Genomic DNA, 7,222 nt, shown 5'->3' with positions numbered 1-7,222 from the left:
GCGCTGTCCTCCGTGGCTCCGAAGCTTCCCCCCTCCGCCACCTGCAGTCTCCGCCTGCGAAGGGGCTTCCTAGCGTGTGGAAACCTTTCCTCCTTCACAGCTCCCTCCCACTGGTGCAGGTCCCGTCCCTATTCTTTTGTCTCTGTTGTTTCATTTTTCTTTTGCCCTACCCAGATACTTGGGGAGTTTCTTGCCTTTTGGGAAGTCTGAGGTCTTCTGCCAGCGTTCAGTATGTGTTCTGTAGGAGTTGTTCCACACGTAGATATATTTCTGTTGTATTTGTGGGGAGGAAGGTGACCTCCATGTCTTACTCTTCTGCCATCTTGAAGCTCCCGCCCTCTTCTCTGTTCTTTTGTCTAATGCTGGGACACATTAGAAATGTCATTTGTATTGTATTATCAGCTAGGATATGAATATGACTTCTTTAACCACAGAAGGAAAATGATAGCTATTTATTAGATTCAGAGTCTGTATATCCAAACTGTATTTTAGCTGTAAGGTGCTTGTGATGAGCAGCCAAAATACATGTATGGCATGTGTAATGGTAGCAATTTGACAAATGATTCACATATACAAAGCTTCTAAAATGCACTTAAATTGAAATGGTTTTGGAACTATAATTATAAGCAGAAGGTTCCCTGGCTTTCAGTTCACGGTGGGGTCATAATTTTCTTTTGAAAATTCTCTCAGGAGAGTATTATCACTGAATGGGCTTTCTTATTGGCTTCCCTGTTGATCTCTGGTGAGTCTAGAGTGTGTCAGGAAAATGTTTTTACTCCATCATATTTCTGCTTGGCTAGAAGAAGCTTTTAATCTCTGGGAAGCTCACATTTTTTAAGTGTGAGTTGTAAAAGTAGTTTCTTTAAGAGAAAAAAATGCCATTGCTTTCTAAATATGAAAAAAATTATATGGCTTTGATACATTTGGCAGTTTTATATCAACACACCCATCTCTGGAAAGTGCTTATTATTGCATGAATACTGTGTCTTATCCCAGGTTCAATGTGCAGGTTCAATAAATAGATATCAGAATGTTGTGTACAATCATACTAAATGTTATCTTTTAAAAAAAGACCTAGTATAATTTCTAAATATTTGGGGGTTCAAAATAATTATATTAATATTTATGATGATGATATTGGAAGGTACAACTTATAATGAGAGCACATATAATTAAGCATGTTATGATCTTTGGAGAATACATGCTTGATATGTTATAAAGAATAATTCTACCTTTCCTGTTTATTTTTGTTGTTGTTAGATACTATGTGGCACTGATCTTGATTATTTAAAAAGTATGTTTATATTATAGTTCCATATTTAGAATATTTATTATTTTTTGTGTGCATAGGAATGTTTCAAAAGGAAAGTGACACTAGCTGTCTTTGAATTTGAATCTTTTTGTGGGGTTTCATTAGGTTTTCCCACTGGATGATGGGTTTTTCTTTTACTGAAGAAAAGACCTCTTTAATTATGCTATCTCAGTTAATAACAAGAGACATAGAATCCTAGAATGTTAGAACTGGTAGAGACCTTAGTAATTGTCTAATCTCTGACCACAACTCACATTAAAAATATGTTTTATATTGCAACCAAATGTACACAAGTGGACACTCATTCCTCTGCCTGCTCCACACAAATGTATGCATGCATGTAAACAAAACTGGAACAAGAGTGTTGTGAAAAAATATTTATGCTTTGTGTGGTGTACCTTAGCAATTCTTCTCAATTAATTCATTAAGAAAAAAATGCTTACCTGAACCCATCAAACAGATCTTACCACCAGGACCAGCTATATATTTTGCAGGGCCCAAAGCAAAATGAAACTGTGGGTCTCCTTGGTAAAAAAATTATTTAAAAATTTCAAGCTGGCATTAGTAGATCATTAATCCAAGCATGGGGCCCTTCTGAGCCTGGGGCCTTGTGAGACAGCACAGGCTTTACAACAGTGAAACCACCCCTTCTCACCACTTCTGAATGGATTGTGGCCACCAGCAGTTTTAAAACACTTTACAGCAACTCTCATTTTATAAATGTGAAGACTGAGGCTCATTGCAGGTGAATGACTTAAGATAAAAAGATGATGAAGTGCAATACAGAGACAATTCTCTGACTTCTATGCCAGTGTTCTTACCTCTAACCTCAATTAGATTACTCTGGGGATGGGATAATAGAGTTATAAAATTTCTGGCTTTTTGTAAGCTATCCACTCCTCTGATCCCAGCTCTTTTTAGAATTTAATTTTATTTCAGATGTTGTTGAAAATGTTTTTAATATTACTTTATCACGTAGTCTATTTTTATGTCTTGGTAAGAGTAAATAATGATTTTCTTTTTTTCTTCTTTTTACTTTGAGGCTTTCTGAACCACCAGCTACTATTATATTGTGCTGTAGTTGTTTGAAGTTAATGAAGGAAAAGGCCAAACATAAGTTTCAGAATCTGGGTCAAAGAAGAAAGTCATAAAAAACAGGGACTAGTAATGCCCTACAGAAACTGAGAAGTGATACGGAGGAGTGAAATAGAGGGGTTATATTTAGAGAAGGAGGGAAACAATTATTTCCCTGAGCCTGAAGGAAAAGATGAGAGGACAGCTGTATATGCCGAATATCGCTTCTAAGTGTGTGGAGAAGAAATGTGTCCATGGTTTTTATGTCTACACAGAAATGGCACCCAGGGTCATCATGTGGTAAGGACGGTGTGGAGGTCAAACAGAATAGAAGGTTTAGAAAACGACTGGGTGAAGCTGGACAGCCTGAGGAATCCTGGTTCTTCTATAAAGGATCTGCAGCCTGAAGAGTTAAATAACGTATTCAAAGTCTCATATCTATTGATATATATCCAACTAAATTTAATAAGATATTTTGTTAATTACAATAAATAGAATATAAAATTATTAATAATTGCATTTCATTGATTATTAGGCTGAATCCAGATTGTTTTAAAGTCAAAGTGAATTTGAGCCAGTTAAACACAATGGGCTATCTGAAATAGGGTCCCTGATCTGAACCTACAACATTTTTTTTGTGTATTTGTCAGTGAAGTTGATTAAACTATTTTTGTATTTAGACCTAGTCTTTAAGTCGGTGATTAATTTGGCAATATAAATTAGAATTTTTTTTAATCCATCTTTATTTTTAACAGAAGAAGTCAAGGGAGGTGCAAATGGAGAATAACTGGAGCAGGAAAGTAAATAAAATTAAAAAAAATGTCATCTTATGTTGTTTTTTTTAATTGAAACCTGTAGTGTTTGATCTTGTACAATCAAACCATGAGGGAACACCACTTTAAAAATTGTGAGTGAGGGGCTTCCCTGGTGGCGCAGTGGTTGAGAATCTGCCTGCCAATGCAGGGAACACGGGTTCGAGCCCTGGTCCGGGAAGATCCCACATGCCGCGGAGCGGCTGGGCCCGTGAGCCACAGCTGCTGAGCATGCGCGTCTGGAGCCTGTGCTCCGCAACAAGAGAGGCCACGATAGTGACAGACCCGCGCACCGCAATGAAGTGTGGCCCCCGCTTGCCGCAGCTGGAGAAAGCCCTCGCACAGAAACGAAGACCCAACACAGCCATAAATAAATAAATTAAAAAAAAAAAATTGTGAGTGAATGTTAAACATTCTTTATCAGACTTCCAGGTATAATTCTCTGTTACAATGGCTTTCATTTATTAATAGAAAACTTTGAAAAATGCATCAAAAACATTCTTCCAGATCTGAAAGTTTTAAAGTATATTCATCCACATTCTAAGTTTTTTCCTCTCACCCCATGCTTAGTTCTCTTACTCTTTTTTATTTACCTTTGCTTTAAGTGTTTGTTTTCCAATTTCAGGCAGGACCTAATTTAGAAACTTTAAGTCCTTTCTCACCCAATGTTGCCCTGCAGGGCTTCAGTAACAGACATTATTAAATCAACACATATGGTACTTGTTTTGTTTTGGTTTTTTCCAAGTGGCTGGCCCTGGAGAATTTGGGATCCCTTTTGCAGAAATATTTAATTTTGTGTTCTTAGCACATGTATCTGAAAAACTGTGCTTAGCTCAACCTGAAAGAGAAACTGTTCTGTTTGTCGCTCCCTCAGGATCAAGCGAAGATCAAAAGTTAACATGCTTTAGGAAGGCCTTTTATTCATTTTGAAGCCCCTTTTCATGATCCGCTTTTAGTGGTGTACAGCTGTGTGGTGATTAAAGACCCTTAGCATCTCTTTATGGGACTTTTCAAATGTCAAATGCCCAGGCACACAGTAGGTATAAAATGTGTTCTCCAATGATCAGAGCAAAATAAAAAATTGAAAGTTACCTTCTGATAGCCCTAATGAGATTTCAAGACAGCGATTAAAAATAGTTTCTCCCAGTAATTTGCATATTAATACCATGAAATATTCACCATATTAACTTTTTAAGTAAATTCTGATCACTGTCATAATTTGTTTCAATAATTTTAGGAACAGCAGTCCCTTAAAAAGATCAAGGGTGAACAGCGTTTAAGATCTAAATGACTGCCTTCAATCTCTTGAACTATTTCTCAGTAGTTTACTTAATCTGAAAAATAATCCAATGGATTGCAATGCCTTGATTAAAATTAAGATGACTCAGAATTTCTAGAACTTTATTTCTTCAGCATGGTTATTGTTGCTTGTAATATTAAAAAGTTTTTTTACTTTAAAAAAAAGCCTTCTGAGTGAAACATAGTTTAATGTTTCACTTTGATGAGATATCTAAGAGCCATTAAAATGCTGGTATTTATTGTGAATCTCTAAGGGAGGAAGGATAGAGAATACAGCATTTTCCACATTGGTTTGACTAGTTTTTAGAAAAGACACTTTAGGGCTTCCCTGGTGGCGCAGTGGTTGAGAATTTGCCTGCCAATGCAGGAAACACGGGTTCGAGCCCTGGTCTGGGAAGATCCCACATGCCGCGGAGCGATTAAGCCCGTGAGCCACAACTACTGAGCCTGCGCGTCTGGAGCCTGTGCTCCGCAAAGAGAGAGGCCGTGACTGTGAGAGGCCCGCGCACCGCGATGAAGAGTGGCCCCCACTTGCCACAACTGGAGAAAGCCCTCGCACAGAAACGAAGACCCAACACAGCCAAAAATAAAAAATATATAAATAAATAAATAAATTTATAAAAAAAAAAAAAAGAAAAGACACTTCAGGGGACAATGCTATAGAACATGTTTTGGCAAAAGCTGATACAAAGGGTGTTTGAGTTTCTGTTTATATATTCAAGGACATAGTCGTGGAGTATATAAAAAGTGTCAACTTTTTGTTAGGTTATGAAAAAAATGTGTTGTCTTAAGGTGAAACAATGTAGTGTGAAGTGGATGGAATATAAGGTATTTCTAAATTTAAAATAAAAACAAAAACTATGCCTTAGGTTTTCTTTTAGCTTGTGAGGTGATGTTTTAATGACTATCTTTGAACAAAATTCCTCTGTATGTACTTTACTTAACATGGAGGATGAAAGTGGAAATTCCGGTCATCTTAGCTCTAAGGAAATCTGAAGTGACTCAGGAAGATGAACGACCATAGGGAAGAGGATGTGTGTTGGGCACCAAAGGAAGGGTTGTGCTTTTGGATTCTATATGTTGAAGCACATGGCTTCTGAATCACTGAGTTGCAGATGATCTTAAAAAGATATGTATATCGCAAGCTAGACTAAGATTATACCAAGTCATTTTTCCATTGAGGGAAGAGAAGACAGAAGACCTCCAGTGTGATGATGATTGATAATATTATGAAAAGCAGTAATCATAAATCACTCTTTTGGAGTGTTACATGCTTGCTACTGTGCTAAAGTGCTTTACGTGGATCATTTCATATAATCCTCAAAAAAATAAAGTTAGTATAATACTCCCATTTTTAGATAAGAAAATTGAGGCCTGGAGAAGTTGCATTATTTTTACCCACATCTCACAGCTATAAATAAATGAGCCAGGGAACATAAAAACAGGAAGTCTGACTTCCAAGCCCATGTTTCTAAACACTAGAGGTTTGCCTTCTGTGTTATGTTTGTTTTACCATCAGTAATAAAGTTTCCAATAACAAAGCGTGTTATTGGCAGGTCTGTTCTTTATGAAATAGAGGCACCTCTGTGGCTACAGATGTCCCAACTTTCTCGGACACTTACTATTTACTAGTTACTGTTTGAATAGGGAATTTCTTTCCATTTTCTTCCAAGATATGTCACTGTAACTTGTAGTTGTAACTAAGGTTTTGAGAGGTAAGGAATAATGTTAGGTAAACAGATAGAAAAAGTTTATGTTTGTTAAGAAAGTGAAGTCTTTTCTGAAATAAAGCAGAGAAAGAAGTGGGAAAAAGTAAGTGAATTTTAATAACTCCAAGTTATGCAAAAGAGCACAGTGGGATAAATGTTGCAATATGGATATAGTATGTGATTTTAAAATTAAGTCAAAGACTGCAGGGATGGTCCTGTGTAGTTGAATACATCCATGCAGATGGTGGCAGAATAAGCTTGCATTTGCTTCAGGAGTGGCTCCCAGGACCAACCAGTTCTTATGCTCTTGGAGACACGATGTAATAGAGTTAATGGAGGTGTCACTGCTGCTGTGATCGGATCAGTTACTGCGGGTGATTCCTAATGGGTTTGGAGCTCAGCGTTCTTTACTAATTTCTCATTTCCATTCCCGCTGTCATAGTTCAGGCCCTTATTACCTTTTGTCTGGACTACCAGCTGGTCTGATTACCTTTGGTCTCACATTTCTCAAAATCACCCTACAGAGTTTAAGGTTCTTGAAGCTCCCTTTTTATCATGCTACTCTCCTGATCAAAAGTCTCCAGTGGGTTTCCATCACTTACTGAATGAAGAACAGACTTTGTAACCTGGCATAGTCTCCTGAACTGGCTGTAACCCCCCGTCCTGCCTGATCCTCCTATTAACTTACACGTGTCCTTCATCCATGCCTACCAACAGCTGCCTGTAGCCTATGCTTCCTCATGCCATTCCCTTTGCTTTTGCTTCTCTGTCAGCTAAAATCCCTTCTCCTCTTTTTCTTCCATCAGCATTCTACATAGACACTATTTATTTTTTTCTTGAAACTACTTTACTGAAGTGTGATTGACATGTGAAACGCTGTACATATTTAATGTATACAATTTAGTGAGTTTGGGGATACATACATACCTGTGAAACCATCACCACCATCAAGGCCGTGGACATATCTATCATCTCCCCAAGTTTCCTCCCATCTTCCTTACCATATCATCATCATC

The 7,222-nt window shown here is 37.5% G+C and overlaps 1 long non-coding RNA gene across 1 annotated transcript; it reads right to left on the bottom strand.

Moving 5' to 3' along the window:
• Window positions 1–3,201: 3,201 nt before the first annotated feature.
• On the bottom strand, window positions 3,202–4,814 carry LOC309628419. Its single transcript, XR_014244513.1, has 2 exons — window positions 3,611–4,814; window positions 3,202–3,310 (listed from the first exon to the last, which is right to left on the bottom strand). It is a non-coding gene; the product is annotated as an uncharacterized lncRNA (long non-coding RNA).
• Window positions 4,815–7,222: the final 2,408 nt, after the last annotated feature.

This window comes from Balaenoptera borealis (assembly GCF_965194805.1).
Source record: "Balaenoptera borealis genome assembly, chromosome: 4".
Classification (NCBI taxonomy): Eukaryota; Metazoa; Chordata; class Mammalia; order Artiodactyla; family Balaenopteridae; genus Balaenoptera; species Balaenoptera borealis.
Note: the sequence above shows the minus strand (reverse complement) of the source record. Positions and strands in the feature narration are given on the sequence as shown.